A 25,977-nucleotide genomic window follows, 5' to 3' on the forward strand; every position below is an offset into this window, starting at 1 on the left:
CGGCTGCCGGCCAGGATGGAGAAGCGCGGAGCTGGGTTTGGAGAGCGTCGCGGATGGAGCGGAGGGGTTGCGGAAGGAGGGCGAGCAGCTTCGCTGCGAGGGCCGAACGACGCTGCTTGCAGCTTTAATTATTTTTTTTTCTTTCTTTTTTTTTCTTCCGCGTCTTTGGATGGCCTTTAGGGGGTCTTAGCATATCCAAAAAGTCACCAAATTCTGGCCCAATATAGAAAGTGCGTGAAAGTTACGTATTTCACTGGCAACGTGAAAGTTGGTAAAAAAATGTTTCAACAGCGCCCCCTGGAAAATTAAAAATACCCCTCCGCTTTGACCTTTTTTCATAGTAGAGTGATGAAATTTGGTACACTTGTAGAACTCAACAATACGCACAGAAAAGCCTCTTGCACCCATGGTCAATATCAAACAGGAAGTCGGCCATTTTGGACTAAAGTGGCCATTTTGACCCCGTTTTGGCCATTTCTAGGGTCTATATTTGGTTGAACAGTTTGGTCATTTTTCGCACGATCGTCTCAAAAATAGTGTGCGATCGAACAGAAGCGATGGACGATTAAAACGAGACAATAAAATTGACTTTTCGTAAATACTGAAGGGGCGGGACCAGGCCTCAAAGTTCGAGCACTCGCCAAAAAAATTCAAATTGCTATAGATTCATAAATGAAAGAATTACAGTTAAAGAAATGTTCTATGGACAATCATCGTCGCCCTCCGAAGACAAATGAATGGTCGATTGATGATGTCACATAAGCCCCGCCCCCTCAGGACTTAAAAGGTCAAGTTTTACTAGGAAATTTCCCAAAATTCGCCCTTTCAAATAATCTCCCCAAATTTGTAGCAGTTAACTGAAGACAAGTTGGGGTTGCTTGGCGTCACTTTATGGGAGTTTTCTGCAGAAGGCGGGGCTGTGGCGGCGCGGCGAAGTCAGGCGTACTGACGTGGCCCTACGTTTGCCTCCCATTTCGTCATTTCTAGAGATATCGCCACCAAACGTCTTGGGAGTGATCCTAGTCCGGCCCCCCAAAAAATGTGATGTGAACATCCGGTGGGCGTGGCCTATTTTCTGAAATAGCGCCCTCTAGGACCACTAAAACTGCCACCCCCAAGCCATGCTTTGACTGACGTGTACAAAATTTGGTACACTAATGTGGTGTCCCAGGACCTACAAAAAAGTCTCTTGGAGCCAAGTGCAATGTCGCACAGGAAGTCGGCCATTTTGGTCCAAGTGCGCGATTTAGTGGTTTTTGCACACGTTGTTTGGAGAGTGATGCTCCGTCGCCCTTTTCACCAATCACCTTCACACTTCTGCTATATACTCTTAAGACATAGATGAAAAAATTCAGCCGTCGGATTTTAAATAAGTATAAAGGTGTGGGCGTGGCTAAGCCTCAAACTTTGACCTGTCGCCACGCCACTCTTTTTTTCACAGCTCCCTATTGGACTGCTTTTAACCAATCACCACCAAACAGTGGCATATAGCAGCAGACAAGTTGAGGTCACTTAGTCTATAGTACTGGCAGGTTTCGAATAAAGGCGGGGCTTTGGGAGCATGGCAAAATTCGCCATCATGACATGGAAATACGTTTGTCTCTCATTTCTTCAATCATTGTGACATCGCCACACAAGTTCTGATGAGTGATCCTACTCTGACCCCTAATAGAATTGGACAGCTGAAGTTTGTGGGCGTGGCCTATTTTCTGAAACAGCGCCCCCTAGGACCATTAAAACAGTCAGCCCCAAGCCATGCTTTGACTGAGGTTCACAAAATTTGGCACACTAATGTAGTGTATCAGGACCTACAAAAAAGTCTCTTGGAGCCAAGCGCAATGTCGCACAGGTGGTCGGCCATTTTGGTCCAAGTACTCAATTTAGTGGTTTTCGCACACGTTATTAGGAGAATGATATCTCCTCGCCCTTTCCACCGATCACCTTCAAACTTCTGCCATATACTCTTAAGACATAGAGGAAAAAATTCAACCGTCGGATTTTAAATAAGTATAAAGGTGTGGGCGTGGCTAAGCCTCAAACTTTGACCAGTCGCCATTACCTTATTTGACTTAACAACTCCCATGTGCATGATCAGATCAATTTCATACTTTGTCTGTGTGATCACTGACCACATCTGAAGACAGTGACAATGTGGACAGCTGACATCACCTAAGCCCCGCCCCCTGACTACAGGAAGTCTATTGTTTTATAGTGAACTGCCCATATTTGTCCCCTCTAATTTAGTCAAGATGACACTAAGGTCATGCACTGTCTTCATGATGCTGTAATGACCATTCAGATCTGATAGGTTTTCAGAAAGGGAGGGGCTTTGATGCCACGGCGAATTCTGTTCTGGTGGACGTTTCTGTTCCGCGGACGTGCCCTGGTGTCCCGGGCTGCCGGCCAGGCCGGAGCGGCGCGGAGCTGCGAGGGCCGAACGACGCTGCTTGCAGCTTTAATTTTTTTTCTTCCGCGTCTTTGAATGGCCTTTAGGGGGTCTTAGCATATCTAAAAACTCACCAAATTCTGGCCCAATATAGAAAGTGCGTGAAATTTTCGTATTTCACTGGCGATGTGAAAGTTGATAAAAAAGTGGCTCGACAGTGCCCCCTAGAAAGTGAAAAATACCCCTCTCCATAAAGCTTAGTTTATCGTACAGTTATGAAATTTGGTATACTGGTACTACTCAACAGTCCGCACAGAAAAGCCTCTTGCAACCATGGTCAATATAAAACAGGAAGTCGGCCATTTTGGGTTAAAATGGCGATTTTTAGCCATTTTGGCCATTTCTAGGGTCTATATTTGGTTGAACAGTTTGGTCATTTTTCGCACGATCGTCTCAAAAATAGTGTGCGATCGAACAGAAGCGATGGACGATTCAAATGAGAAAATAAAATTGACTTTTCGTAAATACTGAAGGGGCGGGGCCAGGCCTCAAATTTCGAGCGCTCACCAAGAAAATTCAAATTGCTATAATTTCATAAATGAAAGAATTACAGTTAAAGTAATGTTCTATGGACAATCGTCATCGCCCCCCAAAGACAAATGAATGGTCGATCGATGATGTCACATAAGCCCCGCCCCCTCAGGACTTAAAAGGTCAAGTTTTACTGGGAAATTTTCCAAAATTTGCCCTTTCAAATAATCATCCCAAATTTGTAGCAGGTAACTGAAGACAAGTTGGGGTTGCTTGGCGTCACTTTATGGGAGTTTTCTGCAGAAGGCGGGGCTGTGGCGGTGCGGTGAAGTCAGGCGTACCGCCGTGGCCTTACGTTTGCCTCCCATTTCGTCATTTCTAAAGATATCGTCACGAAGCTTCTTGTGAGTGATCCTAGTCCAGCCCCCCAAAAGATCTGATGTGCACATCCGATGGGCGTGGCCTATTTTCTGAAATAGCGCCCCCTAGGACCATTAAAACTGTCAGCCCCGAGCCATACTTTGACTGAGGATTACGAAATTTGGTACACTAATGTGGTGTCTCAGGACCTACAAAAAAGTCTCCTGGAGCGAAGTGCAAAGTCGCACAGGAAGTCGGCCATTTTGGTCCAAGTGCGCAATTTAGTGGTTTTCACACACGTTGTTTGGAGAGTGATGCTCCGTCGCCCTTTTCACCAATCGCCTTCAAACTTCTGCTATTTACTCTTAAGACATAGAGGAAAAAATTCAACCGTCGGATTTTAAATAAGTATAAAGGTGTGGGCGTGGCTAAGCCTCAAACTTTGACCTGTCGCCACGCCACTCTTATTTTCACAGCTCCCTATTGGCCTCCTTTTAACCAATCACCAGCAATCACTGGCTAATAGCAGCAGACAAGTTGAGGTCACTTGGTCTATAGTACTGGCAGGTTTCGAATAAAGGCGGGGCTTTGGGAGCATGGCGAAATTCGCCATCACGACATGGAAATACGTTTGTCTCTCATTTCTTCAGTCATTGTGACATCGCCACACAATTTCTGATGAGTGATCCTACTCTGACCCCTAATAGAACTGGACAGCTGAAGTTTGTGGGTGTGGCCTATTTTCTGAAATAGCGCCCCCTAGGACCATTAAAACTGTCAGCCCCAAGCCATGCTTTGACTGAGGATCACGACATTTGGCACACCAATGTAGTGTCTCAGGACCTACAAAAAAGTCTCTCGGAGCCAAGCGCAATGTCGCACAGGAGGTCGGCCATTTTGGTCCAAGTACGCGATTTTGTGGTTTTCGCACACGTTATTAGGAGAATGATGTCTCGTCGCCCTTTCCACCGATCACCTTCAAACTCCTGCTATATACTCTTAAGACATAGAGGAAAAAATTCAACCGTCGGATTTTAAATAAGTATAAAGGTGTGGGCGTGGCTAAGCCTCAAACTTTGACCAGTCGCCATTACGTTACTTGACTTAATAACTACCATGTGCATGATCAGATCAAATTCAAACTTTGTCTGTGTTATCACTGACCACATCTGAAGACAGTGACAATGTGGACAGCTGGCATCACCTAAGCCCCGCCCCCTGACTACAGGAAGTCTACTGTTTTATGGTGAAATGCCCATATTTGTCCCCTCTAATTTAGTCAACATGACACTAAGGTCATGCACTGTCTTCATGATGTTGTAATGACCATTCAGATCTGATAGCTTTTCAGAAAGGGAGGGGCTTTGATGCCATGGCGATTTCTGGCGTGACCCTTTGACCTTACGTTTGACTGTAACTTCCACAAACAACCTCCGATTTGCCCGAGACTGAACATCAAATCACCAGCGTGGTAAAGATAGAGTATCTCCTAGTGGTGAGATGTGTAATCGTGTGCTCAGAGGGGATGCTGAGTCAGGGTGAGGTGTGGACGAGGAGGCCGTTCACGGTTTCTGGTGTCGGGGTGGTTGACTTTCTGTTCGGCCAGACGTGCCCTGGTGCCCATGGCTGCAGGCCAGGATGGAAAAGCGCGGAGCTGGGTTTGGAGAGCGTCGGGGATGGAGCGGAGGGGGTGCTGAAGGAGGGCGAGCAGCTTCGCTGCGAGGGCCGAACGACGCTGCTTGCAGCTTTAATTTTAAATGTTTTTATACATGTCTGAGGCCAGAAATTCTGGTCAAAGCTAGATAAAGAAAGATAAAAATAAAGATAGATCCACCTCCCATTTTTCTATAGGAATCGTCTATTTTGGACAGTGTCTTATATATTTTAGACAGTAGTTTTGGGTGATTGAGATGAAAGAAGTCTAATATCCTTGGTGGTGTTTGTAATTCTACTTTAATATAAGCTTACATTTTTCTTTAACTACAGATTTTATTTGGTGATATTCTGAAAATGTGTTCTTGTCTATCCAATACTGGGAGACTATTCTGTTAAATGGCATGAAATCCAGTCCTTCAAATATGTGTTCCAGGTATAGCAGACCTGCCACCCTTGTCAATTTTTTTAGGTACCACTTGTGCTGCGTTTTTTCGCAGACTTTTGCAACTCCATTGCTTTTCATGCTGTAATCTCCCCATTCACTGGATGGAAAATTTTATACACACACACACACACACACACACACACACACACACACACACACACACACACACACACACACACACACACACACACACACATTTGTTCATAGTTTTTATTTTGACTGGTTATAGACATTTTTACAGTTTGGCCTGAATCCAAAGTATCATGTATTTTAATTTTAAACAGTAAAACTCTAAAGTTTCCTTATATAAAATTTGTGCTCATACAAGTTACTTGCATTAAATTATTTCAATACAAATGAATAAAAAAATTATATGTAGTTAATGGTAATTAATTATTTTTTTAAATTGCAATAGGTGTTTCTATTCTCAAGAATGTAATATTAAATTGGCTTAAAGCACATATGCACACATCACCAGCGCTAATTTACTAATTACCTGCAGCTCCCAGGTGGCTTATATCCACATCATAATTGCAGACTGTGCATAATGCAAAGTGAGGCTGTTTAGAGGGACACCGCTGACACACATACATGCGCACGCACGCAGGTACACACACACACACACACACACACACACACACACAGAGTTTACCTTACCGGAACAGCAGCGAGTGGCAAACAGGAGGGAGAGAAGAGCAGCGGGCAGGACGAAGCATGGAGGAGGGGGGTGGGGGTGTTGCGCTATAGGCTAGGCAGGATAGTTAGCTCTGGGGTTTCTCTGCTTTTCTACGATGATTGGCTTAAACTTCTTCACCATGCCGCTGAGTCGTGTTGTCGGACATGAGTACCACATGTGCATTTTTGCCACAAAACTCAACTCACGTATCCGCAGCTTTTTGCGTAGTTTAGAGGGGTGAGTCGTACCAGCGTAAAAAGATGCCAAATGCGTACAGGTTGGCAGGTCTGGTATAGGATTCCTTTAAACTTCCAGTCAGGAAGGTTCATCATTTTATCGTTTTGCAAAATGTGAGGGTTATTCCAGATTTGTTAGGGTTAGGGTGAGATGGTAGGTCCAAAAGCTCTATTTCATTGCAAAGTGTTTTCCACATCTAACCAGGATTCATCCAGTGGGTTATGTTGCAACCATCTTGGTATATATTGCAGCCTGTTGGCTAAGAAATAATGATAAAAGTTGGGTAGATCCAGCCCTTCTCTATCTTTGGTTCTCTGTAGTGTTTTTAAGCTAATTCGTGGGGGTTTCCCCTTCAAAAGGAATTTAGTGATGGAAGAGTTCAGAGATCTAAACCAGTCAGATGGTGGCTTGATTGAGATCATTAAAAATAACTTATTGATTCTTGATAAACACCATCAGTTTAATTGGCAACCCTCCCCATGAGTGATATTGGTAGCGACTTCCATCTGGCAAGATTATCTTCCACTTTCTGGGATGTAGTTTAGTTTAGTGAAATCTGGCAGCCTGGGAAAGACATGAATGACATAACTAGGGCTGCAGCTATCGAATATTTTTGCAATCGAGTACTCTATCGAATCTTTTATCGATTAATCAAGTAAATTGCCCTTTTGTGTTTGTAAACCATTACATCAAATAGCATGTCATAAAATATGAAAGACCTCTTAAAATGATCAAGCAATTGCCAGTTATTCTTCAAGTTTTATTCAAAATTAGTTTTCTAAACTTCAGCACTTCAACTTTACTTCACAGTAAACAAATGCCAGTGCAAAAAATAAGTATACAACCTGAGCCGATTTTCCTCTCGCGCAAGAATCTACTAGCCTGGCAAGCCAGACAAAAACTAGGGGGATAACTGAAGTAGCAATGCGAGCGGCTGTGGCCCACACAGCACCAGAACACACAGTCGACCACGCGATTCTACTCGATTGCTTGGAACAATGGGTTGGGATCAAAGTGTCTGCTCTGGATTGGTTTAGATCATATCTCCACAACAGGACATTCTGCGTTAAACTGGGTGATGTTTTTTCTTCTTGGGAGGGGCTCCACTGGGGGTCCCGCAGGGATCGATCCTTGGTCCTCTTTTGTTTGCCATTTATCTGCTACCTCTGGGGTCAATCTTTCGTAAACATGGCCTATCATTCCATCTGTATGCTGACGATTGCCAGATTTACTCTCCATTGTGTCAGGAGAAAGGTCACTCTATCCAGTCCTTTGTGTCCTGTATTAATGAGGTGAAGTCTTGGCTAATGGCCAACTATCTGCATCTGAATGAGGGAAAGACAGAGCTCATTGTTTTTCACCCCAATAGCAGGAATGTGGGTCATTATGTTGATCTTGGCCCTCTTTCTCCGTACTCAAAACCAGTTGTTACCAGTTTGGGAGTGAAAATTTATGCTGGACTTAAATTTGATGCTCACATCAACTCAGTGATCCGGTCCAGTTTCTTTCACCTGAGACGCCTTGCAAATATCAAGCCAATGCTGTCGAGAGACCACCTGGAGCGGGTACTGCATGCCTTTGTTATTTCTAGGCTTGACTACTGCAACTGTCTTTATTCAGGGTTGTGTCAGTCATCACTGCGTCGCCTACAGGTTGTGCAGAACAGCGCAGCAAAGTTCCTGACTGGGACCAGGAAACGGGACCACATCAGTCCGGTTCTTGCCTCCCTGCACTGGCTTCCGGTTTGCTATCGCTCACAATTCAAAATCCTCGTCTTTGTTTACAATTTCTTCCAGGGTGGTGCTCCCCCCTATCTAGCCACACTCCTGAACAAACATTCCCCATCACGTGCTCTGCGCTCCTCTGACCAAGGCCTGCTCGCTGTCCCTCGTTCTAGGTGTCGTACTCGCGGGGACCGGGCTTTGTCATTCCTAGCACCGTCACTCTGGAACCAGTTGCCACCCTCAGTTAGGCTGTCCCCATCTCTGCCAGCCTTTAAGAGTCGCCTAAAAACACACCTTCTCCGCTTGGCGTTTCCTGAACATGTTTGATTCGGCCCTCTTTTACGTTGAATTTCTTTCACAGTTTTCATTGGTTCACTCTTTCCCTTGTTTTACCCATCTGTCCTGTACTAGAATGTTTCACCTTTTTTTGTAATTTGTATTTTGTAATTTGAATTGCTTTTATTTCTGAATTGCTTTCATTTCGGATTTATTCACTATATTTGTACTTCTACTGTACCATGTTCAGCGCATTGGGGTTCCTGACAGGTTTGCGGAAGGCACTTTATAAATAAAGCTTTGATTGATTGATTGATTGATTGATTGATTGATCATCCCCCCATGACGTCATCGCAGCCAGGGTCCTAAACTCCAGGGACATGTCTGTCACAGACCTCCGTCCCTGCGAGAGGTGCAACAGTCTCTTTCTGATGTCAGTGGTGATTTCAGAGCTACAAAAAGTCAATTTAAAATCCTCCAGGAAATCAGAATACGAACCAGACAGGAAGCTAGGATCTCTGCTCTTGGCCTCCGCCCACCTAAGTGTCTTGCCTCTCAGTAGTCCCACAATAAAAGAAATTTTCATAGAGTCAGTTGGAAAAGATCTTGGAGAGTCTTCAAACGCTAGGCGGCACTGAAGCAGAAACCCAAAACAGTCCTCGAACTCACCAGAGAAGGTCGGACATTGCAGAGGTGGAGCCGAACGGAAGTGGGTGACTTCCGGATATCCAGGCACCTCCGGTCCGGGTGGAACCATTCCTCCTGAGGCGTGAGCAGGTGGTTCCGTTCCAGACGCCGGAGCAGCGGTTGCTGCTGGAGCGATGGCTGCAGTAGAAGCAGGAACGGAGAGTCACTCCTGAAACTGCTGGAGGGTGATCTCCAAATGTTAGTAAAATAATGTTTAGCTGCTCCATAAGGGCAGGGAGCGTCTGCTCCTGCTGTGACATCCGGGTAGCCAGATCGGCGAGCGCAGATTCCGCTGGGTTAGATTGTTGGCCGGATGATTCTGTCATGACTCGAGGTAAGTGCCTAACCCAAGACATGCAGAATCATACTCGTCGGGCAGAATTGGTAAAGTTCTTTACTACACAAACAGGAACAGAAACAGCACAGGGACGTCCTGTGAGAGTGAGCGATGCAGCTCTAGTCCTTGTAGCGTTTGGGGTGAACGAGAGAGGAGGGGAAGCCAGGGTGAGCGCTGCGCAGAGGGTGAGCGCTCCGGGAGGGGTGAGGTAGCAGAGGAAGTCCAAACAGGAACAACGGAGGAGGATGGGACGTGGTGTGTGAGATCCAAGGTTCGTAGACAGCAAGGTGGAGTAGATTGTATGAGAGTCCTGAGCAGAAGGGAAACAAACACCAGACGTCAGGCAAAATCCAAAAATGTAATCCAGTACACGGTCCGAGGTCATAAATCCAATAATCAGAGTGAGTCAAAACAGGAGCGAACAAGAACAAACAGGTGGCTGGGGTTACCAAAACTAGTGCAATCATCCGGCACAGTGAGGTGTCTCCATCCTCCTTTTAAACCCGCGTTCCTGATTTGGAAATCTCCTGCAGCTGCCGCTCCCTCTGCTCCTCACCTATGGAGAATTAACTCAAGGCTGATGAGAGGAGATGGTGTGACTCACTTCTGCCCAGGTAAATGACAATATTAACACATTTCTTATCTGGGTGCTTCCTGAAAATGTCATTTTGGGTAGATAAATAAAGAAATTTGAGGTTTTAATTGTTAGGGAATTTTTATGTTTCATTATTTTAATCCTATTAACTAATGTATTACTTTATGCCTGAAAGCATACTCGCACTCACACACACCCATACATTCTTGCTCTTCCCACACACACACACACACACACACACACACACACACACACACACACACACACACACACACACACACACACACACACACACACACACACACACACACACACACACACACACACACACACACACACACACAGCTCTTGGAGGGTGCAGACGCTTTTCTTCTCCTCTCCTCCATATCTTATCCTCAAGGCCTTTGTCTGTCTGTGTGTGCTGGGTGCATGGCTGCTTCTGCATTTTTTCTGGAAACTGGAAACTGAAATTCACTAAAATGAATCTCGTCAGTTGGTCACTCAAAGCGGTTGATAAAATTTTTTCAACGATGAGAACGGGAGAAGGGGCTCCCGGATGCCCCTCCGGAAGAGACCAGCTGTCTGTGGAGGACTCTGAAGATGTGTGGATATTCGTGGTGTTGGTGTCGGGTTTCCTGCTGATCTGCATTTGAGGCTACCTGGCTTACCGGAAAATTAACGAGCTGTCAAGGAATGTTGGCCGGATCCCGGAGCTCAGAGATGGATTGCACTGTGCTGTGAATTCAGACTCACATAATTGTAGAGATGAATCGTAAGCTTGGGACTTTGGCCGAGATTCATTCATTGGCACAAAGATGGATGCCATCAAGGATAGGGTGGACGAATCAGCACGTATTGGGATAGTTTAATCTCCATTATTGGGATTTTGAGAGGTTGAGGGCCAACAAACTGTAAGACAGAGAGAAAATTATCTTTGTCTGGCCCCAAAAAATTTTTTAATCGGAATCTGGCGTCCTTGAGCCTACAAGGCTACAACGAAAACTCCCCCCCTCAGAAGATATGTGGAATGTGCCGTCGCTATGGCAACTCAACTCTGTCTCCTATCCCAGCCTGGGTGGGACTGCGGGAAGGGCGCTAAAACGTTCCAGGGTCACTGCAACCCTTCAACCCTCAATGCTCCTCCCCCTATCCACACTGAGGTGACATGCGCTGCTTCTATCGTGGCTGCAGGAAGTGAAGTGGGGATAGTCCCAACCCACCACCCCACCTAGTGGACACTTACGTTGTGTAATGTCTGAAGTCTGTTGCATATATGTTTGGGGTGTTTATTTTTTTTTTTTGCAGAGCAAAGCTGCCCTCCCTATGGAGGGTAGCTCTGAAGTGCCTTTTTTCCCTCCACCTGAACCAACCCTCATGTAAACCCCTCTTATCTCTATTAAGGTTGCACGACTCATGGTTGCGAATGACCAAAGCCACCAATTCTTGTCATGTGTCTTGCCCATGTTTGTCTGATCTCTGAATTGTGTGTTCTGAAGCTCTAATTTCCCTCTGGGATTAATAAAGTATCTTATAATTGATTGATTTATTGACACACACACACACACACACACACACACACACACACACACACACACACACACACACACACACACTCCGTCTCTCTCATGTCTTATCTTGTTATAAAATAAACTCTCAGAGCAGAAACTCTTGGCAGTTGCCTATGAGGTTCTGCCCCTGATTGCAATTTGGTGACTTGTCTGCTTATTGTCTCTTCCCTCTCTCTCTAGCTGCAGGTATTGGGTTACTGATAAAATCCCTAACATAATTTGGCCCTTCGAGCCGGGGTCCCGTCACCTGGCGGCGCCAAGAGCCGATGCCGGAGATCTGTCGACAACCTGAATCTCCTCCAGCACTGAGCTTTCGCTGGGACGTTGGTGTGCGGATCTTGATGTCACTGGGAGACATGCAGATCCACTAACTCAAAGCCTGAGCAAAGGGATCTGGTGGAACAAGTTTGTTTTTTGTCGTTTTGTCCTTGTGGTACCAAGAGAGAAAATTCCTAGGTGACCAGAGATTCAAATTGGCGTCATCCGCCATGAATAGGATGGTTATGACAGATTCTCTGAATGCTGTCTGTGTCTGGCTTGGCTTTGTGCATTTTAGCCGAAAATAGAAATGCAACTCTGGTGTTGATAAGAAATAAAGTCGACTGGTATGGTAATTATGAGATTCCAAATTGGTGTCGTCTGCTGTGAATAGGATGGTTATGACTAGGGATGAGCCTACGGATAAAGCATTTTTGACGAGTACGAGCATGAAACGAGTAAAACTCGTAAATATCTGTAATCGTGCTGAAGGAAAACCCTCATTGGGTAACTGACTGTCTTCACGCTCTGTGATTGGCCAGTCAAATAGAGCGCCCGCCCCTCCCTACACAAAAACTCTGCAGCCAGGAGCTGACGGCTCAGTCTGCGTCCGGTCCATCCACGCACACACACAGACAGTAACGGATCTCTCTGTGCTTGCTTCACTGTTCACGTTTCTCCAGTACTCCCTATGTTTTCTTCAGTTTACTTCTTTTTAAAATTACTTTAAAGTTATTTAAAGTGACTTTTTTTGTAACGTGCGTGGTGCATTTGACAAGACAGAGCTGAAAACGGCTCGTGCTGCGTCAGTCACTGCCTCCTCTCCAGTCGGGGTTGTTTTTTTTTCCCTCTCTCTCTCCTCTTCCTCAGTATCCACTCCCTCTTTCCTATTCTCTCTCTCTCTCTTTCTTTACAGTTTTTAATCACAATTGTCTATTTTTTGCTCATTTTAAATATATTTTAATAATTTTCTAAATTATTTTTTCTATTTTACATGTTTTGTTTTTGTGAAGCGCCCCATGATTTTTATTTGAGAGCGCTATAGAAAAGATCTTTTCTTCTCTCTCTCTCTCTCTCTTAATTCATGCACTTAAATATTAATGTTCTGATTTTATTGAAAAACTTGTTCTGTCATAGTTCCTTTACTATTGTGATCAAAAACATTTAATCTCAACTCTGAGGCTGCTCTGTAAATAGTTTTCAAATAAACAATAGACTCAGACTCAAAATAACGTATTGATGTAAACCACACCCACTTCCGGTTAAACTTCACCCACTTCCGGGTTAGGCCACGCCCACTCCGAGTACAGATACAGATAATTTAGATGGTTGAACAAATACAGATACAGATAGTGGTGTTCTCGCTCATCCCTAGTTATGACAGATTCTCTGAATGCTGCCTGAGTGTGGCTTGGTTTTGAGTGTTTTAGCCGGAAAAAAAGAAATGTTGCTCTAGTTACAGTTGTGGTCAGAAGTTTACATACACTTGTAAAAAATATAATATAACGGCTCTACTGAGTGTCCCGTTATTTCTAAAACTCTGATTTTTCTCTGATAGAGTGATTGGAACAGATACTTCTTTGTCACAAAAAACATTCATGAAGTTTGGTTCTTTAATGTCTTTATTATGGGTTAACAGAGAAAAGTGATCACATTTGCTGGGTCACAAATATACATACAGCAACATGAACTAGCAATTTTGGTGACTTAGAAACGTGTCAGTGAACTGAGCTTCATAGCATGGCCTCTTAACTTCTTGTGAGTGATTATGAGTGACTACAGCTGGTGACTTCTCTTAGGCCAGGTAAATAGAGCTCATTGGATACAAACGCCCACAAACGCTACAATGGAAAAGTCAAAGGAGCTCAGCATGGATCTGAAAAAGCGAATTATTGACTTGAACAAGTCAGGAAAGTCACTTGGGGCCATTTCAAAGCAGCTGCAGGTCCCAAGAGCAACAGTGCAAACAGTTGTTTGTAAGTATAAGGTGCATGGCACTGTTTCATCACTGCCAAGATCAGGAAGAAAACGCAAGCTATCACCTGCTGCTGAGAGAAAATTGGTCAGGAGGGTAAAGAGTGAACCAAGAATCACCAAAAAGCAGATCTGCCAAGAATTAGAAGCTGCTGGAACACAGGTGTCATTGTCCACAGTCAAACGTGTTTTGCATCTCCATGGACTGAGAGGCTGCCATGCAAGAAGGAAGCCCTTGCTCCAAAAGCGGCACCTTAAGGCTCGACTGAAGTTTGCTGCTGATCACATGGACAAAGATAAGACCTTCTGGAGGAAAATTCTGTGGTCAGACGAAACACAAATCGAGCTTTTTGGCCACAATGCCCAGCAATATGTTTGGAGGAGAAAAGGTGAGGCCTTTAACCCCAAGAACACCATGCCTACAGTCAAGCATGGTGGTGGGAATATTATGCTGTGGGGCTGTTTTGCTGCCAATGGAACTGGTGCTTTACAGAGAGTAAATGGGATAATGAAGAAGGAGGATTACCTTCACATTCTTCAACATAACCTAAAATCATCAGCACGAAGGTTGGGTCTTGGGCGCAGTTGGGTGTTCCAACAGGACAATGACCCCAAACACACATCAAAAGTGGTAAAGGAATGGCTAAATCAGGCTAGAATAAGGGTTTTAGAATGGCCTTCCCAAAATCCTGACTTAAACCCCATTGAAAACATGTGGACAGTGCTGAAGAAACAAGTCCATGTCAGAAAGCCATCAAATTTAACTGAACTTCACCAATTCTGTCAAGAGGAGTGGTCAAAGAATCAACCAGAAGCTTGCCAGAAGCTTGTGGATGGCTACCAAAAGCGCCTGATTGAAGTGAAAATGGCTAAGGGACATGTAACCAAATATTAGCACTGCTGTATGTATATTTGTGACCCAGCAAATGTGATCACTTTTCTCTGTTAACCCATAATAAAGACATTAAAGAACCAAACTTCATGAATGTTTTTTGTGACAAAGAAGTATCTGTTCCAATCACTCTATCAGAGAAAAATCAGAGTTTTAGAAATAACGGGACACTCAGTAGAGCCATTATATTATATTTTTTATAAGTGTATGTAAACTTCTGACCACAACTGTATCTTTTTGTTTGTTTCATGTTGTCTGCTTTAATTGTTGTTTGAATGAATGAGAGAGTGCCTGGACTTACTTTGTGTGTGTGTGTAAATGAGTTGCGATATCCTTTCTACAAGAACACACACATCTCACGTATCATGGTCAGATTTTTATACAGGTTGGCTGACACGCCGTAAATTGAATCCCGCTGTGTTCAGAACACAGTCGAAGGGTGGATTCGTAAGCCTAACCTGACCTCATGCCGAAGACAGAAGGTGTGGGATCTAAATATGGGCAATAAGTACTCACAAACACCTTTTGAGTAAAGATGGTACATTTATAGAAATGTAAAATCCAGGAAATGGGGAAATAATCTGAAAATTATCAGAATATGGATGAAAAAACATGATTTCTCCAGTAGACTAATAACTGCTGACGTGTTACGCTTACAGAGTAACCTTAAAGTTGAGATAGTAAAAGAGAGAATTGAGAAAATTATAAATGAACTATCAGAATTATAGACATGAGAAAGCACAGAGCTGTGGAGAGAAAGAAAAGAGTTGAAAATGTAAAGCAGAGAGGAAGCACAACCTGCCTCAAAATCCAAAATAGCAGCAGCTGTGCTCTGAGCCACTAAGATCTTATCAATTTAGGTCTGAAGGTTATTTAACAAGAAAAAATTATGAGAACCTAAGCACTGACCAAACTAAAGAGGTACACCCTGGACAGAGAGCCAGTCCATTGCAGGGTGTGTTCAATAAAATGCTATTAAACCCTGACCTGTTAGATAGTGATTGCTGCAAACTCTAGCATTGTTCGTTTCAGCTCGTTCCATTTTTAGTCGCAGATTACTGATCCAAGTCCTTTGTGGTGCACTACTTTCGGGACACAAAAATATTTGTCTTTGACCCCGATTGGAGCAATTTTAACAACCGTAGAATGCACATAATTCAGGCATTTTGACACACGGTCAACAGAGTAAATAGGGTTTTGTGCGGTGGTGGCTACTTCTGTACCCCCATCTGCATTTGGAGACGTGGATGCAACACAATGTGAAACCCAGCAATTAGAGAAAGGATAAAGAGTGGTTTCTCAGGCCAGTTTACCAGGGTCGGATGTCATGAGCCACACAGTCTAAGGGAAGAAGTTGTACCTCAGCCTTATAGTCCAGGCTTTGAGACGCCGAAAACTTCTGCCTGATAGATTGAGGGTAAAAAAAATCATGGAATGGATGGGTGGGATGAGTAAGGTGGAAGAGGACACTGTGGTCCATCCATCAGGACGTCAAAAACCAAGTTGCTTACTGATGCTTCCTCACAACAGCAGACATGTTTCTGTACTTTGCTCAAGTCTAACATGTATTTTTGTATAATAACACTTATGTCATTTAACTCATAATGTTTTTCTGATAAAAAAAACAAATTTCCCAGTTTCCAGGAAAAAACACAGAAAAACAAACCCCCATCCCCCCACCCCACCACCACCAACATGAAAACTGCTTCAAAGTCATCATAAATTCGGTTACATTCCTGTTACTCAATGCATTCTTTAGCCAAAGGAAAAATGTTGTTTTAAAAAGGTTGAAACATATTTTTGTTGCATCATTCAGATAGTAAAACTATGTATTTTCCAAACGAGTGATGTGTGAGTGTTTTTGGATTTGTTACTTCTCTCCCTCTCTGTAAATGTTCCATACTTATTACCTCTGCTGTAACCAATAAAATGCTGCCAGCTGTAGAGTTCAAGATATTTCAAATCAGTGCTATCATCCTGAACCAGGTGTCTCTTTTAGAATGAGAGTCAAAGCCAGTGAAGGCACTCTAAATGAGCCATTTTTACTTTTTGTGTAGAGCAACATGAATACCAATCATAACATCAATTGCACCAACTGTGGCGCTGAAAGGGGAATGAAAGGAAGGAAATGTGCACTGCATCAGCCTGGCTCTGCAGAAATAAAAACGTAAAATGGGAAAATACATCATCAAATAAAAGTGTCTGTTGCATCCAGTGAAACATAATTTAAGTTAAACACTTTTTTCCTTATTTTCCCACTGGCTCAGCTTTTTCTCACAGGAATGAATTTTCTATGACTTTTTATGTTTACAAGTATTCAAGGTTTTGTTCTAAAAACGTTTTTCAAAATAATGGTAGTTATAACAGTACTGTAACTCATGCTATGAGTTTAAGTCGTAGTATTGTCAAAAAGTTTTGAGCTATCATTAATTTCATTTAATTAATTTCATTTAATTATTTATTAACTGTCCTTTAATAATTTTAGGATGCCTTGATCATTAGTTCTTCTTGCATTTCAGAAGCTATACAAACCACCTGACATCCATGTCTGGAGTGTCCTTCTCTAGAAGAGGAACCTGCTGCATCCACTGACAGAGTGAGTTTGACCAACCTCTGCTGCTCGTTCTGACATCTGAACGGTTCCCACAGATGTCCCATCTGAATTTCTTTACCAATTGGATTTGGAGTGGAAGCAGAGGCTGTCTCAAGTGTAATATGATCTAATAAAAGATTTCTAATACTGGTTAATGCAAAGATTATCTTTATTTTTCCAGTTAATGAGGATAGTTTTCTTTGCAATGCATGTGGCAGTCAGAACCACGTGAACCAAATTGGTTTCAGTCAGGACATCATCCAGACTTACTAGCAAGCAAAATGAAAGGGAAATTGGGATATGACATTTCAGACACTTTGACAGGTCTTTACATACTCTACACCAGAATCCCTGGACAAGTGGACAGGACCACGGTGCTTGGATATAATTGTCAGGAGTGTTCTCTGTGCAGTGTGTGCAGGTGTCAGACGGCACAAACCCCATCCTGTCATGTTGGGTGGGAGTTTCTTGACCCACGACATGCAGAATCATCACAAAGAAACCGGCAAGTAAGCAAAACGTTTTTATTATTTAATGAGAGGAACGGGAACAGACGACGTGCAGGCTGGCAGCAAGACTCCAGGAGAGGATTCTGAGGAGGGAGACAGAGTGAGTATATGGAGGGAATGACGGAGGATAATCTTAGGAGTGGAGCTTACTGATTGCAGATAGTGGTGAGAGCCTCAGGAAGGGCTAGGTCAGGTCTGGGTGAGCAGGAAGGCTCCAGGAGAAGGAACTGTTGAACCAGAGAGGAGGTAGGAGCAGAGGCTTAGTGAAGGCAGGTGAGCGGCTGAGAGCGGGCGGCCAGGGGAGGAGACACCGTGATCAGGATTGCAGGAATCCAAGCTGGTATGGAGATAGTGGAGTGTGGAGTGAAACCTGGAGCAGAGCAGGGAAGAGTAGTTAGGGTCCTTTCTGGCGACAGGAAATCCAGCAACTATATACAAGATCAGGTAAACAAACTGGAACTAGAAAAACCACAGGATCAAAACAGGTCAAAGGCTAAAGCTACCCAAAACTGAGTAATCATCCGGCTAAGTGAAGTGTCACACTGCTCCTTAAATCCGCTGGACCGTGATGACAGGATTAGCTGCAGCTGGTGGCTCTCAGACACGCCCACCTGAAACAATGCTCAGAGAAAAACAGGTTACATGCAGGAGGCTCACCACAGACCGTGACACATCCTGAACATCCGATCACCTGTATAGTGTACTCTGTGCAGAATCTTGTATTGAATTTGTTTCAAATTGGGGTTCCTGGTCATTTTAAATGTTTTTATACATCTGAGGCCAGAAATTCTGGTCAAAGATAGATAAAGATGGATAAAAATAAAGATAGATCCACCTCCCATTTTTCTATAGGAATCGTCTATTTTGGACAGTGTCTTATATATTTTAGACAGTAGTTTTGGGTGATTGAGATGAAAGAAGTCTAATATTAGTGATGACGATGTGAAGCCTTTTGAACCAACAAAGCTTTACAATCCAATTGTATTGAAAAAAGGTTCAAGGTTCAATGCTTCAAAACTCTGGGAGGACATCTGCTGGTTAATGTTTGTATTTCATTGTATTGTCAGCATATTCTACTGAAAATGAATGGTGTATTGAACTTTATGGACAAATAAAGCATTAAAAAGCTTCCTCAGGATCATATAATAGTATCTTGAATTTGAACATTACATTAAATATACTAAAATTGCTTTTCTTGGTGTGAATACTTGAAATGAAACAATGTTTATTTTTATGGGATACGTGATGAAATATATCTAATTTACACATATTAACATTCTCTACATATTCAAATATTTTACTTTTCACATTTCTATTGGATTATTAGGCAGGAATAATTAGCTCAATTTATGTATCTTTTTTAGAAATAGAGTAACAAAATGAAGATTAGAAAATTCACATAAGGATAGGACATACTAAATTCCATTACACGTACAACCAAACTGAAAAGCTCGTCAACTGTTAATTACCAATAAAAGAAGAAAAATCATACCAAACTAGATTTTAATTTAATTAAAGGAAAATGACAGACGGTCTAAAAGATATAGCTCTACAATATGCACCAAGTATTACTACTATAAAGGTAATTTACTACACTAGACGAAATACATTTTCAAACCTTATTTGGAGAGATTAAATTGAAACATTCCCACATCTTAGAACGCCCTCTTTTTGCTACAGGGTCCATTTTTGCGACTCTGTGTTTTATCACTGAATACTGAATCCTGAACCGTCAATCTCAGGTCATACAAACCTGAATGGCAAGCCAAATAAGCATTTATTCTGATATCAGGATATCAGCCAGAATTTTCATGAACATGTAAGCCATTTCTGTCCACTAGTTAACTAGTTAGCCATGTTTGTGTCAACTAGTTAAATATCGAGGGTGAAAATGTGCCCACTAGTTAACTAGTGACAGCAGAAATGCGCACTAGTTAACTAGTGAACACATTTAGGCTTCAGTAGTTAACTAGTTGACACAAAAACTGCTCACTAGTTAACTAGTAAAAGCAGAAATGCATACCAGTCAGCTACTTGAAGGTATTTGTCTCACTAGTTAACTAGTGAGGGTCAAAATGTGCACACTAGTTAACTTGTGGTAGACATAAATGCACACTAGTTAACTAGTGAACACACTGAGCAATACTAGTTAACTAGTAAGATATGAAACATTTTAACTAGTTAACTAGAGAGAATTTAGGCCTTACTAGTTAACTAGTTGACATTTAGGCTGTCACTATTTAACTAGTTGACACAAACATGACTAACTAGTTAACTAGTGGACAGAAATGGCTTACATGTTCATGACAATTCTGGCTGACATCTTTATATCAGAATAAATGCTCATTTGGCTTGCCATAAACCTGCGCCTCTCGGTTTGCGTTGCTTTAAATGTTTGAAACAATGTATGAAGCGGTCACGTGGGTGGAAGGGTGAATGAAGCATCGTTGCTCATTGGTCACGTGACTTTCAGTAAACAAATCAAGCTCCGACACAGTGCTTTGCTCTGCTGTGGTTCGTTTTGGTGATACAAGCTTCGAATCCTGCGTGTCACAGGTAACATCACTACTTATATATATATTCATATTTTCGGTTATTAAATTCCCACCCCCTTCTGGGGTGGCGTTTTTCGTTCTCTTTTTGTAAATAGCTCCTTTCGTTTTGTATATAGTATTGCTAGGACTCTTTGTGAAAATTCCATTCTGTTTTTGTAATAAAATTCTTTGTATTTTAGTGACACAGCACTCTGTTTATTATTTAATCCACACACTACTTTTATTACTCCCCTCCTCATCTCTCCTAGAGAGCCGGGGACATAAAAATCTCTTATTCAATTCTATTCTTTCACATTTTTGGAAACAATTTAGCAGTTTGGTTATTAAATTCATATTTCTTACTGCTTAAATGTTATTTGTTGATAAAACACCATATTGTCTTCATTTTCTAAAGAATGTGAAACTAGATGAAACTAACATTTGACCGTGCCAGAAAGCACAACTGTTCTTATATGTGAACAATTTTGAATGTATTTACATAACTAGAAAAATTGCATTTGTTGCACAAATGCTGTTTGAATGCTGGACAGCTGAAACTGCAAGCTGAAGCCGCCGCACAGCTGAGCTGAAGCTGAAACAAGGCAGAACTGTCAAAATGAGATGAATGTATTTACAGATGTAGAAGCAAAAATCACCAACAAGCGTAATGTAGCTCAGAATATAGACGAAGATTGGATCAAAATGCTAAACAGCAGACAAATGTAATCTTTGAACATTTATCAAAAACTGGAAATTTGAAACGTTAAACAGCTGGCATTTGAATGAGAATAGTTTAACTGGTACATTGTTACAATTGGCTGGACTGTGAATTTAGAAGTATTTGCTGATATCTGAAACTGATAGATGAACATATGTTCAGATTTGATATGGGATGGATGAAGAGTAGGACGAATGAAATAATGGATGGATTTTTGGATGGATGTTAGATGGTTTATTGGATAGATGGATGGATGGATAGATAGAAGCATGTATGGATTTATATGTAGATGGATGGATTCCTTAGGCCAAGCCGATCAATTTGATGTCTCACATGCGTGGGTGTGTAATTCCATCTAGCCAGAAGATGATTGACCTCTCTCAACCAATGAGGGAGCTGGGAGGGAGCGGGGCACTTTCCCACCTTCTGACGGTCAATGAAATTGAACCTATTTCTAGTTTTAAGTAGAAACAATTCAAAAGCAGGAGTCTGTTAATGGCTCAATATTCTTCTTTTTATATTCATTCCTATGAGACTTGGTTAAAGTGATGTGTAGTTCCTTGTGTTGCCATGGTAACAGATTACAGAAGTCTGCATTAATAAAGCTATGTACAATAACACATGAGTCATTTAAACTTTGAATAACATTTCTATATTAAAGTATGTTGATACAGTTGTGTCTAAAATGTTGTTAAATGTTGTTGCTAAGCACGTTGCCATGAAACGCAGAGCACAATATCAAGTTAATACAAGACTCCTGGGACCAAGCAGGTTGAATTGATGTACCATGCGTGTGGGTGCACATTTCCTTTTAGGCAGAAGACGATTGAAAACTCTCAGCCAATGAGAGAGCAATGAAGGAGGAGGGGGCGGTTCCTGCCTTCTGACTAGTGTTAAAATGTCAGCAATGCTGCTAGTTGTAAGTGTATAGAGTTTTAAGTGTATAGAGCTGGTTGGTTGGTTGGTGTGTTGGTCGGTTGGATGGATGGATGGATGGATGGATGGTTGTTTGGTGTGTTGGTTGGTTGGATGGATGGATTTCTTAGGCCTAGCCGATCGATTTGATGTCTCACATGTGTGGGTGTGTAATTCCATTTAGCCAGAAGATGATTGACCTCTCTCAACCAATCAGGGGGCTGGGTGGGAGCGGGGCACTTTCCCACCTTCTGACGGTCAATCAAATTGAACGTGTTTCTACACACAGAACAAACCACACAATAACACAGTATGTGCAAGCGCTTCACCTTAAATTCTCTTTAATTCTCTTGTATGTTATTTTTTGTGTGTGTGTGGGGGGGGTGGTGTCATTTTGCCTTGGCCCCCAAAATGTCTTGAAACGGCCCTGGGTGTGTGACTGAGTTTTGAAGGTGATCTGAATTGGATCAAATGTATAAATATTACATGAGTGTAGTGGAGATAAACCTACCGACATTTTACTTTTCAACACTTTGTTTTGTTTTCTTGTTTTTATTAAAGTATTTTCCTGTCCTGTGTGTCTCATCTTCCTGCATCATTTATGACCACATTTGACATACATATTTAAGTTTGTAGAACCAGCGTGAGATAATTGACTTACTGCTGGAAACCGCTGGCTTTTTGATTCACGCTTCCTGTGAGCCTACGGGGTGCTGTGAAGCTGTGAGCGAGGCAAAGCCGGCAGCCCCGCCCGTTGGAAACAGCGCGTGTGGACTGACCGTACCAACTTTAGGAAATTGGGGGGGGGTGGGGTGGACTATAATTTCTCAACAATTAAAAACACATTGTTTTGTATTTGCAGACTAACTTTTACGTTGTGGTTTTAGAAGACAATACAGGTTTACTGATAGCATTTATACATTTACAATAACTTTTGTGGGGGGGACAACTTTGTGTGTGTGTGTGTGTGGGGGGGGGGACGCTTCCCCCCGTCCCCCCTGGGCTCTCCGCCTATGCTCCTGTTAACGAGAACCCTTGAAATCTGTCCTTCAGAAGTGAAATTGGACCTGTCAAACTTCTCATCACCATTCGAAAAGTATTGCACCGATTTGAAAAATTCAAAAAGAGTGAGTGGCAGAAGACTTTGATGATCATCTGTGCCGATTTGTATGTGCCTACCATGAATTGTCTAGAAGCTATGACGATAAACTTTTAGCTGTCTGAAGCCGTTTTGAGGAGAAAATCTCTGGTCCTTTAACATGGGTTTCAATGAGAGAAAAGCTGGGTCTCTCCTCCTTCTGAGGCTTGTAGCGAAATAACAGTAATACTTACAGATAAAATGAAACCCATTCTGAAAAGCTGACAAAAATTCCTACTTTTTGAGGTATAATTTGTTATGGTAGGCCAAACGGTCTGGGCGTAGTGAAGAGTTGTTCACAGAAGATGTGGAGTTCAAAACGGCACAGTGCGGAATTCTTAAGTGAGAGTGAGCAGAGACCTTTTTTGAAATTTGAATATTCTCAAACAAATGAACCGTACGGCCACAATGTTTGGAGTACAGTCATGAATTATAGCTCAGAACGAAGGTATATTCGTTAGCTGTAAGCCAGCGTGTGTCTCATTTCAATCGGACCTACGGTTCTCTCGGTACAACGCCGGAAATGGAGCAAGGGAGGGTCACTGCTCCTATCTTTCCCCATTATAACTTTTGTGAATTTTTCTGAAAATTTCAAGTCGTACCTCAACTTCTACCTGCGATTTTAGAAAAACCGTAAAAGATATCAAAAAGCCTCTTTAAAGAGCAAGTAACGTCTAAATTAACTTTTTTTTGCTGATGAACTGTATAAATGAGTGTCTAATAGTGTTTTAAATGTGTGCATTCTTTATTTTAGCATTTTGGTGTATTTTCTTTAAAAATTAAAAATTCTGTCTAAAAACCACAGTAATGCGCCACCTTCAGCTGAAAACATAGAATTTGAGTCATTTAGAATAAATTTTAGCCAATGGCTAAAGAGTAAAGTACTACGTAAACCAGTAGAGTACTACGTAGCAGCTCCGTGCCAAAGTTATAAAAGCAACGAGCGTCTCGGCCACGCCCTGTGGCGAGTGGGAGTTGGATTTGCAAGTGAGTGTAGGAGGTCAGCGGTAGTTCAGCATTAGCATATAGCATTAGCATATCCTAGTCTTAGCATATCTTTTAGTGTTATAAATACTTATTTAGTGTTAGATTTGGCTGTTTGATATTGTACTTTAGTTAGTGTTTGGCTGTTAGTGTAATTGGGAAAGTATTTCGGGTTTAGTGCTCCATATCGTCTTAGTATTGGTGAGTAGGTGTAGTGTAGTATGCTTGCGGTGACTCTGTGGGCATTTTACCCACGATTCTGCACGTCTCCGTTTGAAGAGGGAGGCTGCCCACCGTGGCTCTTCTGCGATTTAGATGCAGCCCACCGACTCTGCTCCCCCACCACAGTGGGCTCCAGTCTGAGTTGAGTAAGCTAAATAAACGTTTTAACATCTTCTAAAGACAAATCCCTACCTAAATGCAAAGTTTGAGAGACGTGGTTCACTTCCTTTAGCTAGTCAGTCGGCAATTCTGCAACAGTGGCTCTAACTGACGCAGCACTTGACAGACAGCATTACAGCGTGAATTCCAGCTTGTGAACAGGTTCTGTGAGGAATTCTGTTCAGGAGGTCGCATTTCAGGCTCTCCACATCATGTGTGACTGACTTTTACGTTATAATGATCACACACTAGGAATGTTATAAAGCGCCTATATGGGACAGTTTCTTTTGTATATTATCTGACTTTATAAACTCTCAACAACAATGTGCTTATATATTTTTTTCAGGCTAAATCTACCCAAGACACTGGCTGTCAGACTGATTTAGCTGCAAGAATGCACTTGTCCAGGCTGACGTGAAACCTTCCCTGTAGCAAAGGTGAATTATTTTTAATAATCTTCTATGTAAACATTTTATTATTACCTTCTAGTTTTAATTTGTTTTACAGATTATTGTTACACGTGATTTTATGCTCTTTTAAACATTTATAAATGTGCTGCTTCTTTGTTTTTACATAGCCAGCCAGAATGGAGTTCACAGCCGCAGTGTGTCTGGTGACCCACGGGGACCATGATGAAAATTCATCTTCCAGCAGGTCCCAGAGCAGCGGCCACACACCCTGAAAAGACCAAGGTGTGAGGTGTCTGCTGTTGATTCCAGCTTCCACCTCAGTGACGGTGCAAGCTCAGTGAACTGTTCAAGGTAAAAAAAATTAAAACATTTCAGAATTTTTAAGATATTAACAATTAAATAAGTATGTGATTACATCATGACGGAGGCTACTGATTCTGCCCCCGTGACACTTGGTGGTGACGTGTGAGCTGATTCACCTGGAAAACAACTTTTACATTAAATATTTTGTTTTTGCTATCAAAAGTAAATTAACTAATAACCTGCATTATTGCAGGACACTCAGCAAAATATGGACTCTACACCATGAGGCAGGCACACGTTAATAACTCTATAAGAGCACATAAGGTGAGCAACACCACATATTGTACAGTGTCCTGAATTTGTTTTCTTTCTGCATCTCATCATTAGCCTGGCTGATCACCTGATAACTCCTGTCATCTGGTTATGACAGCATGAGGATGTCCTCACACACCTGTAACCTATCAGCTCATCTGGCAGAATAGAGAGAGAAGAGACAACACCACATCTCCTGTTCCTGGAAAGCCTTCAGCCATCCTTCGATGACTGAGAACCTCCATCAGCTCTGTCTCCTGTCTGCCTACAATTATTATAATAAATATTGTGTTTGACAAGTTTTTTTGTGCTGCCAAATATCTCATATAGATTCCAGTTTTGATATTTTAATGGATATTTATAAATTACATTAATTGAATTATCACAATGCATGTTTAACTAGCTCTATTGTGATGATTTAAACTAGCACCTCACTGTTAAAAGCTCGTTTTAATTTCAAGCATGTTTAAGTATTTATGGACATGAACAAAAACAGGAAATATATAAATTGAGATTTATTTAATTAATATAACAAATAAGGAGGAAAGAGTCATTGAAAGGCACATTCTTCTGGAAGC

The 25,977-nt window shown here is 42.2% G+C and overlaps 1 long non-coding RNA gene across 3 annotated transcripts; it reads left to right on the forward strand.

Moving 5' to 3' along the window:
* Positions 1 to 24,527: 24,527 nt before the first annotated feature.
* Positions 24,528 to 25,701, forward strand: LOC129154801 (uncharacterized). Of its 3 annotated transcripts, none has more exons than XR_011521150.1 (2): positions 24,528 to 25,135; positions 25,475 to 25,701. It is a non-coding gene; the product is annotated as an uncharacterized lncRNA (long non-coding RNA). The 3 variants fall into 3 exon arrangements; XR_011521148.1 differs by lacking the exon at positions 24,528 to 25,135 and adding an exon at positions 25,144 to 25,411; XR_011521149.1 differs by lacking the exon at positions 24,528 to 25,135 and adding an exon at positions 25,144 to 25,411 and having other exon boundaries at positions 25,518 to 25,701.
* The last annotated feature ends 276 nt before the right edge of the window (positions 25,702 to 25,977 follow it).

Source organism: Nothobranchius furzeri, chromosome 7, assembly GCF_043380555.1.
Source record: "Nothobranchius furzeri strain GRZ-AD chromosome 7, NfurGRZ-RIMD1, whole genome shotgun sequence".
Taxonomy (NCBI): domain Eukaryota; kingdom Metazoa; phylum Chordata; class Actinopteri; order Cyprinodontiformes; family Nothobranchiidae; genus Nothobranchius; species Nothobranchius furzeri.